Below are 17449 nucleotides of genomic sequence, written 5' to 3' on the forward strand. Positions count from 1 at the left end.
ATTAGCTGGGCATGGTGGCGCGTGCCCAGCTAATTTTTTGTATTTTTAGTAGAGACGGGGTTTCACCATGTTGACCAGGATGGTCTCGATCTCTTGACCTGGTGATCCACCCGCCTCGGCCTCCCAAAGTGCTGGGATTACAAGCGTGAGCCACCGCGCCCAGCCTCTTTTTTTCTTTTGAGACAGAATCTCGCTCTGTCACCCAGGCTGGAGTGCAATGGCATGATTTCGGCTCACAGAAACCTCTGCCTCCCAGGTTCAAGTAATTCTCCTGCCTCAGTTGGAGTACATGTTACCATGTAGCTGGGATTACAGGCTTGAGCCACCACACCTGACTAATTTTTGTATTTTTTGGTGAGACGGGTTTCCACCACATTGGCCAGGCTAGTCTCAAACTCCTGGCCTCAAGTGATCTGCCAGCCTTGGCATCCCAAAGTGCTGGGATTACAGGCGTGAGCCACTGTGCCCAGCCCCAAGAACAGAGCTTAAGCGGGAAAATAAACTGTGCCTGATCCTAATTCTCTTTCTTCTCACACTTCCTAGAATGAGGACAGATTCTTTAGTCCTTTTCTCCTGGTTCAACATAAAACAGCCTCAAAATTGGCCAGGCACGGTGGCTCACACCTATACTCCCCCACTTTGGGAAGCTGAGGAGGGTGGATCACCTGATTCAGGAGTTTAAGACCAGCCTGGCCAACATGGGTGAAACCCCGTCTCTACTAAAAATACAAAAATTCGCTGGATATGGTGGCACATGCCTGTAATTCCAGCTACTCAGGAGGCTGAGGCAGGAGAATCGCTTGAACCCAGGAGGCAGAGGTTGCAGTGAGCCAAGATCGTGTCACTGCACTCCAGCTTGGGGGACAGAGTGAGACTCTGTCTCAAAAAAAAATAATAATAATAATAAAGATAAAAAATAAAACAGGCTCAAACTTAAATGAGGGATTCTTTTTTCTTTTTTTGAGGCAAGGTCTTGTTGTATTGACCAGGCTAGACTCTAACTCCTGGGATCCAACTGATTCTCCCACCTCAGCCTCCTGAATAGCTAGGATCACAGGTGCAAAACATCACACCTGGTTGGTGAGGGAAATTTTAAATAGTCCGCTAGAAATCTTTCAGTTAAATTTATTTGAGCTCTAATCTTTTCTATTGATACAACTAAAGCAACAATAAAGGTAGGACTAAGGCTATATCTACAGTGGAATGAGCCACCAGGATGATGAACAATGATCCCTTTGGAATATGATTTGCAGGTCACAGAGCACCTTCACATAATATATCTCATACAACAGAGCATTTTGTAAACCTTACATACAAATACAATGTATCTGTATTATGATTTTTGCACTGGACACGATACATCGTTATACTGTACTGTAAATCCAGCCCTGCCCCAATTCTCAGTGTTAATTTAGTTAGTTCAGAAAAGGAAAAGGTCTTAGCATGCTGTTTATCCGGAGTTAGAATTGGAGTTGATTATCTTTTCTTATGGACAGAAACAAGTTAAAATTAACCAGTGAGAGCTATTAAAACACTTATTTGCTAAATTCCTCTTTCAATGATATACTTGTTTCTTAGGAAAAATAATTTTTTAATTTTTTACTCACCACTTCTATTTTCTTACATGGTAATAAAAAAATGGTCCATTGACTTTTACACATATATTTCAGTACCTAGGGTGGCATAATATGCCATTGAGAGCTCTGGCTTTAGAGTTAGAATTCTTGAGAATGAATATAGACTCCGCTTCTTCCTAACTATATCACCTTAAACAAGTTATTTAAACTTTCTGAGTCTTGGTTTCACAGCTAAAAAGTTAAGAGGATAATAATACCAACTTCACACAGTTTCAGGGAGGCTTAATTAAAACAAAGGGCTTAGAAAAAGGCCTAATATATATATAATAGTAAATGTCCAATAGATATTAGCTATTATTTTCAATATTGGTGATTCATGATTATCATAAAATCAGTGGTCCTCAAAAGCAATAGGTATGTGAACTTATGTATGTAGTATGTACATACTATATAGTTAATACTATATACATACTACATATAATACTATATACATACTATTTTTTAAAAATGTTTGGGAGACAAGGTCTTGCTTTGTTGCCAAGGTTGGAGTACAGTGGTACAATCATGGCTCACTGCAGCCTCAAACTCCCAGGCTCGAGTGACCTTCCTTTCTCAGCCTCCTGAGTAGCTAGGACTACAGGCACATACCACAATATCTGGCTAATTTTTAAATTTTTTGTAGAGACAGGGTCTTACTATGTTGTCCAGGCTGGTCTTGAATTCTTGGCCTCAGATGATCCTCCCACTTTCGCCTCCCAAAGCGTTGAGATTACAGACATGAGCCACCATGCTTGACCAATTTAAGTAATTATTAAGGCAGTTCAGTATTTATTTGTGAGAATAAAATAACACAGAGCTCTTTCTAGACCAGGGGGTGGACAAACTCAGCCTGAAGGCAAAACCTGGTCCACTGCCTGCTTGCATATAACCTGTGAACTAAAAAGAGTTTTTACATTCTTAAACAGCTAAAAATCAAAAGAATAATAGTTTGTGCCATGGGAAACTTACAAGAAATTAACATTTCAGTGCCCACAAATTAAATTTATTGGAAGACAGCTATGCTTATTCATGAACATATTGTCTATGGCACCCTTCATGCTACAAGGACGGAGTTAGAGACAGAGACCATATGAAACACAAAGCCTAAAATATTTATTACATGGCAGAAAAAGTTTGCCAATTTCTGGTCTAGACTGTTAGCTCTATGATGGTAGAGACAGATGAGGCCTAGCTCAGTGCCTGAGTCCATTAATGAATGAATGTGGAACCCACATGAAAAGCCTGAGATTGGGCTCCTCATATGTGATAAAGATGGTTGTTCTCAAACAACAGAGACCCTTTTTGAAAACTGGGTAAGAGTGCACTGCCCCAGTCTGTGCAGTCTAGTGAGGGTCTTTGCCATCCTATGATTCTAATGGTGGAATTTGAGGCCACACTGAAGAGAGTAGGGAAAGGGGACATCAAAAGGACAAACTAACAAAAGAATTCTGCATTCATCAAAACATCCTATTAAGACAATATTAGAATCACAAAAACACCAGAGAATTCACTTGGGAAAAAATCATATTAAAAAAATCCTATGGGCTTAGTTTACCTCAAGCCTATTTTTAGATATGGCTGCTTAAAAGGTTCACAAAGTCTTAAGCTGCTATATATAAGTATGCTCCGAATCACAGTAAATGTTAGATCTTACTGTACTCTGTGTTAGTTAGACAATATCCAGAGTGTCATGTTCAACTTACAGAGCCTTATTTTTAAGGTAAGTTAGTGACATTCTGGTTTCTAGAGGTGAGCTATCTGCATGGTGATAGGTCTAATCTAGGTACCATTCAAACAAGGCAAGTTGATGGAACTGGAGAATATTTGCCATAGAGATGAAATTGTAGTGCCCAATATAAATGAACGTAATTCATATAAAACACTTAAGAGTGCCTGGCACATAGGAGATACTCAATAAATACAAGCTTTGTGGGAGGCCATGGCAGATGGATCAACCGAAGTCAGGAGTTTGAGACCAGACTGGCCAACATGGTGAAACCCTGTCTCTACTAAAAATACAAAATTTAGCTGGGCGTGGTGGTGCACACCTGTAATCCCAGCTACTCAGGAGTCTGAGGCAGGAGAATCCTTGAACCCGACAGGGGGAGACTGCAGTGAGACAAGATGGCACCAGTGCACTCCAGCCTGGGCGACAGAGCAAGACTCCATCCCAAAATAAATAAATACATGCATGCATGCATGCATGCATACATACATACATACATATAAGCTTTGATCATTAGAACCATCAACTGAAGTATTATAATGTAAAAGAAGCTAACCTTATTGCTATATCCTTAGAAGGTATAATCATATCCACAACTGCAAATCAGGTTGCTAAATCAGCCATACATAAATTATTACAAATGTTATTAGTTTATGGCAAAGTTCACTTATAATTTTTTATCAGGTGATATTTATATCACTAATATTCAGTTCACTTTTCTATGTCTACTAAAGAGACTTTGGCAAATGATTTAACTACTTCTGTTCCTCTAAAACAAGGGGTGCAAAAGACATTTATTGTTCACTGAATATCCATGTGCTTCCTCTCACTTCTAGGCCCTTGCTGTTAAGCAGGGTGATGAGATTAGCTCTAGCCAATAGGCTGTGAGTCAAAGTGATTTCTGTCACTCTAGGCCAAAGCATTTCAGAGCTAGTATGTGATCATCCAGTTTCCCTTCCTCTGGTGGGACCACTTGAAAGCCCCATGTTAAGAAAGCAAAGTCACAAAAATCACAGCAGCCTGGATTTCTGAGTCATTGCATATAGGTCAGCTGCCCTGCAGAACAGCCAATACACACTGGCATTTACATGTGCAAGATAGCAATGGAGATTTCAGGGTTAATTTGTTACTGTAGCACAGACTACTCTATCCTGACCAATACAGAGAGTCTGATATTTTGATAATATAGAAAGAAACTTTGTATCGATCTATGATTAATCATCTTGGGGAGTTTACAAAAATTAGCTGAATAAGCCGGGAAATATTCCAAACCTTCCTGAGACAGCTATCTGTGCAACTTTATTATTTCTATTTCACTTCAAGTCCATTCACAGATTATTACTACATCTACTCCAATTCAAAGATAAATATTTCAAATCAAATCCTCTCTGCTACTCACCTATTACAAAAACTTGGGAGGTGACTAAGACATACATTGAGCAATATGACCACTAGCAAACATACTCACCTAATGTTGTTCTCCCACATAACTCCCTGCCTGCTTTATGACCCTTGGGCTTCATTTTCAGAAGACTTGTGGCAGGAATTAGTGCCCCAGGCAAAGCTGGAGTAGTTTTCCTTTGTTAGCAGTCAACATGCCCGCAGTTAATTGGACTGGCCAATTTCAGTGGGGCCCTAAACACAGAGAGATGCTATCTCCTTTGGCTGGCAGTAAAAATATCCAGTAAGGTAAGGACTCAAGCCTGTGTCCTTTGATACATTCCTGGTTTAAAACCACTGGAAACTCTGGACGCTAGCAGGAAGCAGGGTATAGGCTTCCACAGCCCTTAGTTCAAATCTTAGCTCTTCTACTGACAAGCTATGTGAGTCTCAGGCCTAATGACACTGTCTCTCTGAGCCTCAGTTCCTACCCTCTTCACAAAGCATTTTGAGAATTACTGGAATTGATGTCAGCGGAAGTACTCAATATATATTGGATACTTGCTGCCATAATGCAATGGAATTCTAAAAGTTAATCTGAATTTCTATTAACTTGATGTTTTATTACAAGCAACACAACATTCTCTGCTACATTTAAAGCAGTGAAAAATGTATCTTTGGCTTTACCCTTAGGTTAGATGCTGTCTCTTATGAGTCATGAAAATAAACTTCACTACCTAATGTGATAATCTTTCAATGTGATCAAACTCTTATTAGGAAAACATATCTTGAATTAAATTTCTGCTCATCTTCCAGAGGCAACTGAATTTTTTAAATTCCTAAGAATTTCCCAGTCAAGCACAGTAGATGGCTCATGCCTACAATCCCAGCACTTTAGGAGGCCAAAGTGGGAAAACTGCCTGAGCCCAGGAGTTTGAGACCAGCCTGGGCAACATGGCAGACCCTGTCTCTAAAAATAAATAAAATAAAATAAGATAAATTTTAAAAATAAAAATAAAATAATTTCCCCAACTACATTCTGCTGATTTCCAATTCTGATCATGTATTTTTATACTCCAAGTAAGTTTCTCTGATAGTAAAAATCAATGTCACCACAGGCTAACCATAAAAAAAAAATTTTCAGACAAATTCCAACATTGGAGCATTCTACAATGTACCTGACTGCTGTTCCTCAAAACTCTCAAGATCATCAAGAAACAAGGAAAGTCTGAGAAACTGTCACAGCCAAGAGAAGCCTATGGAGACACAGAAACTAAATGTCATGTGGTATCCTAGATGTGATCCTGGAACAGAAAAGGGATTTTAGCTAAAGACAAAGGAAATATGAATGGACTTTAGTGAATAATATAACGAGATAGGTTCATTAATTATAACAAATATGTCATACTAATTAATATAAGATGTTAATAATAAAGCCAGGCACAGTGGCTTATGCCTGTAATCCCAACACTTTGGGAAGCTGAGGCAGGCGGATCACAAGGTCAAGAGATCAAGACCATCCTGGCCAACATGGTGAAATCCTGTCTCTACTAAAAATACAAAAATTAGCTGGGCGTGGCAGAGCACACCTGTAGTCCCAGCTACTTGGGAGGCTGAAACAGGAGAATCGCTTGAAGCCGGGAGGCAGAGACTGTAGAGAGCCAAGATCATGCTACTGCACTCCAGCCTGGTGACAGAGGGAGACTCCATCTTTATAAAAAAAAGATGTTAATAATAGAGTAACAGTATGTCACTGTGGAGGTATATGGGAACACTGTTTCATCTGCTTCATTTCTTTGTAAATCTGAAACAGTTCTAAAAGATAAAGTCTATTAGATTTTTTTAAGTCACCACAATGTGATACCACTTCACATGTATTAAAATGGCCATAATTTAAAAGACAGATAATAAAGCACTGGTGAAGCTGTGAAGAAACAGGAACTTCCATCCATTGCTGGTAGGAATGCAAAATGGTGTAGCTGCTCCAGAAAACAGTTTGGCAGTTTCTCAAAACGTTAAGTGTAGATTTACTATATGACCCAGCAATTCCACTTCTGGGTATATGCCCAAGAGAAATAAAAATAAATTTCCCTAAAAAAACCGTTCGCAAATGTTCACAGCATTAATATTCATAATAGCCCCAAAGAGGAAACAACTCCAATGTCTATAAACTGAAGGATGAATACATAAAATATGGTATGTCCACATAACAGCATATTATGCACAGCCATGAAAAGAAGTCTTAATGTGTGCTACAACATGAATGAACCTTGACAACATTGTACTAAGTGAAATAAGCCTGACACAAAACGCCACATATTATATGATTCCATTTATTTGAAAGTTCAAGAATAGGCAAATCTATAGACAGAAAGTAGATTAGGCATTGCCTAGGGTAAGGGCAGTTAGGGAAGAAACAGTAGAAAATGAGGAAAGTGCTAATGCATACACGGCAATGAAAATATTGTAAAATTGACTATACACTTTAAATGGGCAAATTGTAGGCTATTATATTTTAATAAAACTGTTATTTTAAAAACAATGTCATGTGTATCAAGAATACTGATGGGACATTATTTAATCCTATTCAAAGTGAAGATTTTAACAATATGTGGTTGATATGAAACCTTTAATTTCTCTGAGAAGTCCTGCTGCTTGCTTTAGTAATACCCTTAGGGCCTCAGGGCATGATATAGTTAAAAAAAAAAAGAAAAAAAATCCTAAAATTGTGCATAAGGAAGTTCTAAATGAACCTTGGTATCTTTTCTAGATTAAATGAGCAACATGTACATCACAAGGTCTTCTTTAAGCGTGCCTGAGATGTGAAACAGTATGTAGAATATTCCCACTGATATTTAATAATACATTAACGTGCAAAAATGGGTACCCTATTGTACACTGCTTCAGGATTCAGTCATTTCCTCTGAATTACTAGAAAATTACAATGTTTTCAGTTCTCCCATTATTTATTGTCCTACTGGTATGAGAAATGCCATAGTAACCTTGCAGAGATACTTCAATTAAGGCTTAGTTTCCCACAGAACAATATGTATTACATAGGGAGAATATAACTTTGTAAAATATTTAGAAAGTTTAATCTTCTTATCCTACATATTCCAGAGGTACATTAGCAGGAAGCATAAGTTTAAAAAAAAACTTTATTCAAGATAAAAGAGATGGATATTTTCCCATGTTAATCAACTCTTGTTTCAAGAATTCGTTTCACTGTTAACATTAGATAAACTATGATGCTCCATAGTTGAGGGTTAGCCATAAAATACATTTAGACTTTTATAAAACTTGCATCTAAATTCATAGAGAAATTATTTTATCTGGCCAGTAACAGAAGAAAATATGAATTGGCCGGAAGATCATTATGTTTGGAGCTAGACTGAAGTCCCATGAGGATATGGACTCTACATCTGTCTTGGTCATCACTGTAATCCCAATGCTAAACCCTGACATTTGGCTGTGTGTGGTGGCTTTTACCTGTAATCCCAACACTTTCGGAGGCCAAGGTGGATGGATCATGAGGTCAGGAGATCGAGACCATCCTGGCTAACACAGTGAAACACTGCCTCTACTAAAAATACAAAAAATTAGCCGGGCATGGTGGCACATGCCTATGATTCCAGCTACTCCAGAGTCCAAGGGAGAAAAATTGCTTGAACCTGGAAGGTGGAGGTTGCAGTGAGCCAAGATCGTGCCACTGCACTCCAGCCTGGCAACACAGCAAGACTCTGTCTCAAAAAAATAAATAAACCCTGACATTTTTTCAAATGTTGAAATTATAAGACTCAGTTATGAGTTCAATCTCTACCACTACCTAATCAGGCAACCTCAAGCAGGCAAGTAATTCTCAATGCCTTGGCCACTTGTCAGTGAAAGGAAGCAAAATCAGAAAGCTTTTTAAAATATCAATAAATGTCTTACTTCTTTATCCTGTAGTTGACTAGTTACTTTCACATTCACCATCTTGTTTAATCATCAAACCTACAGCTGAAGAGAAGGTCTCCCTTCTCATGGGGTCAGAAACAGAATCAGACTTTGACTTGTCATCCCTGGTTCTGATCATAGGCCAACTGGTTTCAGGTATCTAAACTTTAAATTGCCCTAAGGCTCATTTTAATTGACCATGAAATGTTCAGAGATTTTCAGATTACCTTTTCCACTGATAACCTTGAATTTCATTTGACTGTTTCAGGATAAGAAAGGGATCAAGCAAATTGCTATTATTGTTGTTTTCCCCAAATTAACTCACGTCCATGACAACTTCTGATAAAAAAACAGCACTGGGTTTTTGTGAGCTGTGTGTCACAGCTGGCACCTCACTGACCTAAAACTGCAATAACTGGGTCACTCTGAGAAACATTTCCTTGACCAAAAGGATGTCCCAATGATCCTAAACCTGGGGAGAGTGGAAGGAAAAGGGAGACTTCACCAGGAAATAATTCTGAGAGCTCTCCAGGAAAAGAGAGCAGAAGTCTTTGAGAAGTTTTGGTTTATTCACAAAGGTTATAAATACTAACAATATCAAACTAGAGATTCTATTATATACTAATTTTATATTGCCGTTCCACCAAATTATTGATAAGGGTCATAAAACCCTAAGCAGACACTCATTTGTCAAACCTCAAAATTTTAGTAAGTATATGTTTATTTTTCTATCTTTATTTATTTATTTTCTCACTCTGTTGCCCAGGCTGGAGTGCAGTGGCACGATCTTGTCTCACCACAACCTCCGCCTCCCAGGTTCAAGCGATTCTCCTGCCTCAGCCTCCCAAATAGCTGGGATTACAGGCATGTGCCACCATGCCCAGGTAATTTTGTATTTTCAGTAGAGATGGAGTTTCTCCAGGTTGGTCAGGCTGGTCTCCAACTCCCAACCTCAGGTGATCCACCTGCTGTGGCCTCCCACAGTGCTGGGATTACAGGTGTGAGCCACCAAGAAGCCAATATGGCCAGAAAAGATGGCACTTAAGATGGCAAAGTGAAATGAGACAAAAAGTGCAATTGTGCCACTGATCAGTCACCATAAATAAGTTGGTTCTGAATCTGCTTTTCTTTTATTTCAACAATTTAATCTAGATTGTGAGCACCAGCCATGGGAATAATGTGTCGATGAAGCCAGTACTTTCTACCTACAAGGTAAAGCATGTAAACGCTACAACGCATTCAAATTGCTTGATCAATATCAGTTTTAGGCCACAGATGATCATACATCCATTTTGGATTTTATAATTTGTGATACAGGAGTATAGAGTTACTCTTTTATTCATGGAGCAAATAAAAGAGGGGGAAAGGTTTAGATAAGTAGTCCTTGGTCCAAGGTATAATTAACACGACTGATCCTTCCACACACATTTACCAGTGTCTTAAACTCAAATCCAAATTCTATTTTGGCAGTACTGCTAAATACTCTTATTTCTTAGTTCTCAAAAAAATGAAGGAGCTTTGGTCATTTTTCCTTTATAAAAACATATTCCTTGGAACTGGATCTATACACAATTTAATGTATTGTGTTCTGATTTCTGCTAATATTTCGGGTCAATGATACCCCAAAACCTTTTGCTTTTTATCATGAAGAGGCCCCCTCAGACACCTTCTACCTTACTAATGTGTCCTTCCAATTCACCATCAAGATAACATAGTTTCTCATGTTTTCTTTGTGGTCAGCTTGGATCTTTTGAAGGAGGCATGTCTGTTTGGAGTCAGTTTTTTTTTTTTTTTTTTTTTTGAGACGGAGTTTCACTCATGTTACCCAGGCTGGAGTGCAATGGCGCGATCTCGGCTCACCGCAACCTCCGTCTCCTGGGTTCAGGCAATTCTCCTGCCTCAGCCTCCTGAGTAGCTGGGATTATAGGCACGCGCCACCATGCCCAGCTAATTTTTTGTATTTTTAGTAGAGACGGGGTTTCACCATGTTGACCAGGATGGTCTCGATCTCTTGACCTCGTGATCCACCCGCCTCGGCCTCCCAAAGTGCTGGGATTACAGGCTTGAGCCACCGCGCCCGGCCTTGGAGTCAGTTATTAACCAGATATTCTCATGGGTGTTTTTTGTGTTTTGTTTTGAGACAGCGTCTCACTTTGTCCCACAGGCTAAGGTGCAGTGGCATGATCTCAGCTCACTGCAGCCTCAACCTCCTGGGCTCAAACGATCCCCCCACCTCAGCCTGAGTAGCTGGGACTACAGGCACACGCCACCATGCCCAACTAAGTTTTTTTGTAGAGGTAAGGTTTTGCCATGTTGCCCAGGCTGGTCTCGAACTCTTAAGCTCAAGCGATCTGCCTGTCTTAGCCTCCTAAAGTTCTGGGATTACAGGCATGAGTTACCGTGCCCAGCCAGTCTCACATTGCTCACAAAAGTCAATCATAAAATTTAGTTTCTTGTAAAGTCTAAAGTCCCATCACGACTGGACTTTATGAACAAAGCTATATCTGAGTGTGCTAGGAAATATTTTCTGATGAAACAGGTGTTTTAAGTAAGAAAAAAAACCTCTCCCAATCATCTAACTCCTTGCCCTTTTCTGTGCCTACAATATTACTATAAGAAAAAGCAATGTGCCTTTACAGAAGCCATGCCACATGTGTCTTACCAAAAACGGCACATAGGCACTTTCAGACACAGTGCTGAAAAGAAAAAAAATCAGATGATCAAAGTTGAACAGCCTCACATCTTATGTGACCTTACATGTCAGCAAAATCAAATTTTGATTCTAGCAATCAAAATTGTATAATCACTTTATAACCAATAAACCCATATGTGGCACAAATGCCTCTTTCTCTCTGACATTGATCATCAGCCAAAGTAAAATGTTAATTTGGAACTGGATGAAGTGACAAGATTTTGGATGTTGAGAGAAGTAATGAGGGCCAGGCATGGTTACCACGGCCTCAACACTTTGGGAGGCCATGGCAGGTGAGTCACTTGAGGTCAGGAGTTGGAGACCAGCCTGGCCAAACATGATGAAATCCCAACACTACTAAAAATACAAAAATTAGCCTGGCAAAGCCAGAAGCTGTGGCCCTACTTTTCAGATCCAGAGAAGAGGCCCTGGGAACACAGAACCACTCAGGGGAAGGTAAAGCAGAACCAGGAAATAGGGAGCTCAGGCAGCAAGGGAGGGAAGCATGTTCTCAGCTGGTTTCATTTTGAGACTCCCGGGAGAGAATAATTTCTCTAAGTAATTAGGTTCATCAAGAGGAAGGAGAGGAGCACATTTTCTCACAGGTCAAAGCTGGGGCCTACAGTTCTGGCCTTTAAATTACTCATCTTTGACCTGGGCTCTTTCCTGAGGTATCCACACCCACCTCCAATTGGTCCACAGGGACTTCGCAACTCCCTGATCAAAAAAATTTGGGGAGAATATGTTCACATCTGGATTTTTCCTGGGGATTTATAGCCATAGTTCAAAGGCCTGAGATTAGGATCATGACCCACACATATTTCAGGAGCTTCCAGCAGCGTATTCTGACACCCCAGGGGAAAAAAATCCTTACACTTGGTCACTCCAGAGTTATTAGGCTCCTACACAAGGTGAGTTTCCCAGTTTCCCATCGCCAACTCCACAGACATCCACTAGATGACCACCAATTTACTCCCTCACCACTGCTCCACCCCAAAAGAGGGTGGGAGCAGAACAGAAGTGGCTTTAATGGTGTATCCAGAGAAAAAGCTGCTGTCTCTTTCTCTAGGAATGCCTCAAGATTTAGCTAAAGACTAAGTGAATTAGCCAGTTTTAGTGGTGCATGCCTGTAGTCCTAGCTACTTGGGAGGCTGAGGCAGGAAAATCACTTGAACCCGGGAGGCAGAGGTTGCAGTGAGTCAAGATTGTGCCACTGCACTCCAGCCTGGGTGACAGAGCAAGACTGTCTCAAAAAAAAAAAAAAAAGAAAAAAAAAAAATGACCAAGTGGAATGAAAAAAAAAAAAAAAAAAACAGAACGATTTATCACTGTTGTTTTGGTTTTTTAAAATGTGGCTCAAAGAATGTTGGTGATTCTACCAGCTGAAACCTGTGGCCATTTAAGCATCTATTAGAGTTACCTCAAAAAGAGCTTTGCATTTTTGTTTAGATGTTTGATTAAGTTATTTAAGCGCTCAGTGTGTAAAGTCAGATAGGCCTGGGGTCAAATCTCAGCTCAGCCACTTATAAACTGTGTGACCTCAGATAAATGCTTTTATCTACCTCTCCATGCCTCAATTTTCTCGTGTAGAAAATGACAGTAGGCCAGATGCAGTGGCTCATGCCTGTAATATCAGGGCTTCGGGAGGCTGAAGGGGGAACACTGCTTGAGATTAGGAGTTCAAAATCAGCCTAGACAACATAGCAAGACCTCATCTCTACAAAAAAATTTTTTTTCATTACCCAGGTGCGGTGGTGCAGACCTGGGAGACTGAGGCGGGAGGATTGCTTGAGCACAGGAGTTCAAGGTTACAGTGAGTTATGAACGTGCCATTTCACTCCAGATTGGGTGACAGACTGAAACCTTGTTTTTAAAAAATAAAAATTAAAAATAAATGAGTAATTATTGCACCTATCTCATAGGATGGTTTATAAGGATAAAATGATATATTACTTGTAAAATATTTAGTATAGTGTCTGGTTCATGGAAGACATTCTGTAATACTAGCTATTAATATTACCATTATTTTAAGATATATGTCATTTTACAAAGGGCCATGGTAAACACTAGGATTTCATATTTGGACACGTAAGTGTATGAGACATTAACTTCAACACACTACCTGATTTTGCATCTGCCTAATCAATTTTCACTAATGTCATGATAAACACACACACACACACACACACACACACACACACACACATATATATATATATATGTAAAATATATAAAACCAGGCCAGCCCTTCCCTTCTCTTTTGCTAGCCATTTCTCAAGCTCATTTGTTCGGTCTCTCCTCTCAACTGCTCTCTCTCTCTCCTTGACATTTTTTTTTTCTTTTAGACAGAGTCTCACTCTGTTGCCAGGCACCAGGCTGGAGTGCAGTGGCACAATCTCAGCTCACTGCAACCTCCGCTCCCCGGGTTCAAGCAATTCTCCTGCTTCAGCCTCCCAAGTAGCTGGGACTACAGGTGCGCGCCACCACGCCCAGCCAATTTTTGTATTTTTTAATAGAGACGGAGTTTCACCATGTTGGCCAGGATGGTCTTGATCTTCTGACCTCATGATCCACCCGCCTCGGCTTCCCAAAGTGCTGGGATTATAGGCATGAGCCACCACGCCCAGCCTCTCCTTGACATTTTTAATGGCCCATCCTTGCCTATAGAAATATGAAAACGGTGATCACAGTGTACAGGTCAATGGCAAGGATGTGCCATCCAACAGCTCCCTCAATGCTGTGTGTAGCTCAACGGAAAGGCTGTTGTTTTGATTTGCAAAATGGCTGTGATTTGCAAAATGCAACATCTGTTCCAAGTAAACAAATATTCCAAACCACCTCTTGAACTGGAATTTTAGATTCAGAAGCACTGCTTTCTGTCTTGTTTTTCCAGGTAGATCTGATCACAGTTGTCTCTCTCTCAACCTTACCTCACTCCCATGTTCTTGGGTTATAAACACCACCCTTTGGTGCCACCGTCCTGGCCTACCCTCACTGCACCTGGCCTACCCTCTCCAAAGCCATTGCTCACCACCTTCCGGTACTGTAGAATGTCTAGGAAATAGACTCTTAGTCCCAAGGACTTTGGGCCAACCCATTTGTGTCATCTGCCTTTGACAAGCCAAGCTACCATGACCTTTCCAGACTTCAGCTCCCCAGTGTGCAGATTCCTAGGAGCCTGGCTTCACTCCCTCCTCACTGTGTATACTCAACCTTGAACTGGCTAGCAGCCTGTGTTTCACTCTTCCAATGACACACACATTCTCTCATCAGCCACTAAATTTCCCCTTCAGATTGTTTTCTGAGGGCTTTCAATCCACAAAACATCTCAAACTGGAGCATCTTGCTACCAACTCAAATTAATTTGGGGAGGCTGAGCATGGTGGCTCAGGCCTATAATCCTAGCACACTGGGAGGTTGAGGCAGGCCGATGGATTCAAGACCAGCCTGGGCAAAATAGTGAGACCTCCATCTCTAAACACAAAAGATACAAAATTAGCCAGGCAAGGTGTCACGTGCCTGTGGTCACAGCTACTTGGGAGGTTGAGGTGGGAAGGATCACTTGAGCCCGGGGGGGTCAAGGCTGCTACTGATCGCGTGCGTCACTGCACTCTAGCCTGGGCGATAGAGCGGGACCCTGTCTCAAAATAATAACAATAATAATCATCATCATCATCTTAGGGCCAACAATCTTAAAAAGTAAGAGTTAATGAGAAGAGCTTGGGTCTAGTAACGAGGAAACTTAACCAGAGCTTCTGGCTATCTCACTAACTTAGTTAAGAATATCTGAGTCCCTCCTCTATACAATTAAGGGATGGTCTTGACAAAGTGCTACCATATAGCGCTAAGATCCTAAATGCCCACCCTCCCCATGCCAAAATGCCCTTATTTATTTATTTATTTATTCATTCATTCATTCATTCATTCATGTAACAACTATTGAGTGTCTGATATTGCAAAGCGACGTGCCAGGTATTGTGAGGGGTTAAAGGTCATCCTTCAGAGAGCTTATCATCTAGAATGGGAAATAAGACAATCACATCACTAACTATAAGAAACAGAGACAATATCACAATTGGAAATACTTCTAAGATAAAAAGAACATTATAAACCCATTACTAACCCTGAAATTCATTTTCGACATGTCTTTCCTTCTCCGCATCTAGTCTTTCACCACATGCTTTTTCCTTTACATTTCTTAAATCTGTGCCCTCCATTCTCCCAGTGACAGGCTTCATCCAGGGCCTGGACAACTGCTCCCTAGTATATTTTTATGCCTGTCTCCAGTACTTCCCCTAACTAATCAGATTCCTCAGATCTGTTATCAAAATCTGAGGAATCAGAAATGGACTTGGCTGCTGCCTTGATACAGCTCTAAGATGGCCTTCCCCGTATTATAGAACCACCACATGAAATCCCTTTACAAAACTATCCATACTTCACTTCCTTCCCCCACTCCATCCCACAGTGGCTGAGAGTATACTTTGTGCTCAGTGCTGGGTAGGATGTTTAAGTCATAGGCTTTAACCTCCAAGAGCTTACACAACCTGTCAACTTCCTGGTGGGGAAGTTGGGAGGTGCTAAAATACTCAGGATACTATATACAACGGGGATCCTACCAGCACAAACAACAGTAGTAAGTGCTATAGGGTTCAGAAGAGGGAGAGCTACTTCATGCTATGGCAATCAAGGAAGGCTTCCAAAAAGAGGTCACACCTGAGCTACACCTTGCAGCATGGGCAGGACTTCAATACGGAAAGAGGCAGGCAAACGGACATTTTGGGCCAAGGGCCCAAGTGACTGAGGGAAGGAAGGAGGGTGGTTTCAGGACCAGCAAATTGTTAGGTGGGACTTCTGTGAGAGGGCACTTTTTAAAAGGAATTTATGAGGTACTAACAAGCTTAGTAAGAGAAACAGCTAAGTTTCTGATTAAGCCAGACTTCATGGTATAAGAAGATAAAAGAGAAAAAAGAAGTTTAATAATTGAGGTAAAGAAGAGTATCAGCAGGGAGAGGCAAAAAGACCCCAGAAAATGAGAAAAGCTGGATCCCAGGCGTAGCTTTGCCAATGAGGGGCTTGGGTGGCCATAGCAAGTCATCCAACCTCGCTGGTCTCAGTTTTCTCATTTGTAAACTGAAGCAGCTGAACTGGATGACCTCAAAGGTCTCTACAGTCCAAAACTAGACCAACTGTATATTATTTCTGCCATTAAAACATTTATCATGGGAGGAATGAAGGGGGGCAGGATACCTGTATTCCCTTTCCATATGGGTTTCTCTTTCTGAACTTAAAATTTCTTCTTCCTAAACTTACTATTTCTATACATGTATGCCTCCATATTACAAATTTAACACTTTACTACAGAATTTCATTACATAATTCAACTTAAAAAAGAGCTGATTACGAAGCTGGTGGGGGGTGTAAAAGTACTTGCTTCAAGTTCAGTGTGTGCTCCCTGGCCTGAAATTTTGCTTCTGGCTCACAGGTTCTTGAAGAAATTTATGTAGCATCGCTTAAGCCTCATACAAACATCCAACACCGCGGCCCGAGGGAAAAATATCACTGTATAAGCCATAAAATGTGACACAGTAAGTAAAGGGGGAAAATGCGAACTCGCTTCCTTTTATTAGTACCAAATGACGCCTGAAATACAGTAATCATTGAAAAGTTAGGGGGAAATCTTAAATGTTGTAAAGTCTGCACTTGAAAATGCAGCTGAAACACGGAAAGTTTATTTGCAGTGAAATTCGCTGAAAACTGACATCTTTATGCGGCATCCAGAGGTCCCCATGCTCTAGGAAAGGTACCAAAAAGAGAAAGCACGGGTGGGATTTTACTCCAGCCCTATTGATCCTATGCACCAAAAGGCCAAAGGCAAATAAACCAGTCACAGAATTCAAACAAAACAGGCTGGATAAGAAAGCTTCACTGGCAGCCACCCAAAGTGGAAAACAGAAACCTCAATGAAATACTTTACTTCATTACAGGGAATCACAATTCAGTTTTCAGGCTTATAGTTCAAGCAGTGTAAATACGCGATTTAACACCTGCGGGCACTGCCTGCCCCGAAGCGAGCCCGGAGGACCGTGGGCGCCGCAC

At 40.7% G+C, this 17449-nt stretch overlaps 1 protein-coding gene and 1 long non-coding RNA gene across 2 annotated transcripts in view; one reads left to right on the forward strand and one right to left on the reverse strand.

The window, feature by feature from the left end:
• LOC116540702 overlaps positions 1 to 3639 on the forward strand; it is a 7494-nt gene extending 3855 nt beyond the window's left edge. Inside the window, exon 2 of the long non-coding RNA XR_004264561.1 lies at positions 3553 to 3639. This is a non-coding gene — a long non-coding RNA (uncharacterized LOC116540702). The remainder of the gene's footprint in view (positions 1 to 3552) is intronic.
• Positions 1 to 17449, reverse strand: part of PLS1 (plastin 1) — a 120481-nt gene that overhangs the window by 102773 nt on the left and 259 nt on the right. The window lies entirely within an intron of this gene.

The sequence above is a fragment of the Sapajus apella genome, unplaced genomic scaffold (assembly GCF_009761245.1).
Source record: "Sapajus apella isolate SASKATOON/1434 unplaced genomic scaffold, GSC_monkey_1.0 scaffold4, whole genome shotgun sequence".
Taxonomy (NCBI): Eukaryota; Metazoa; Chordata; class Mammalia; order Primates; family Cebidae; genus Sapajus; species Sapajus apella.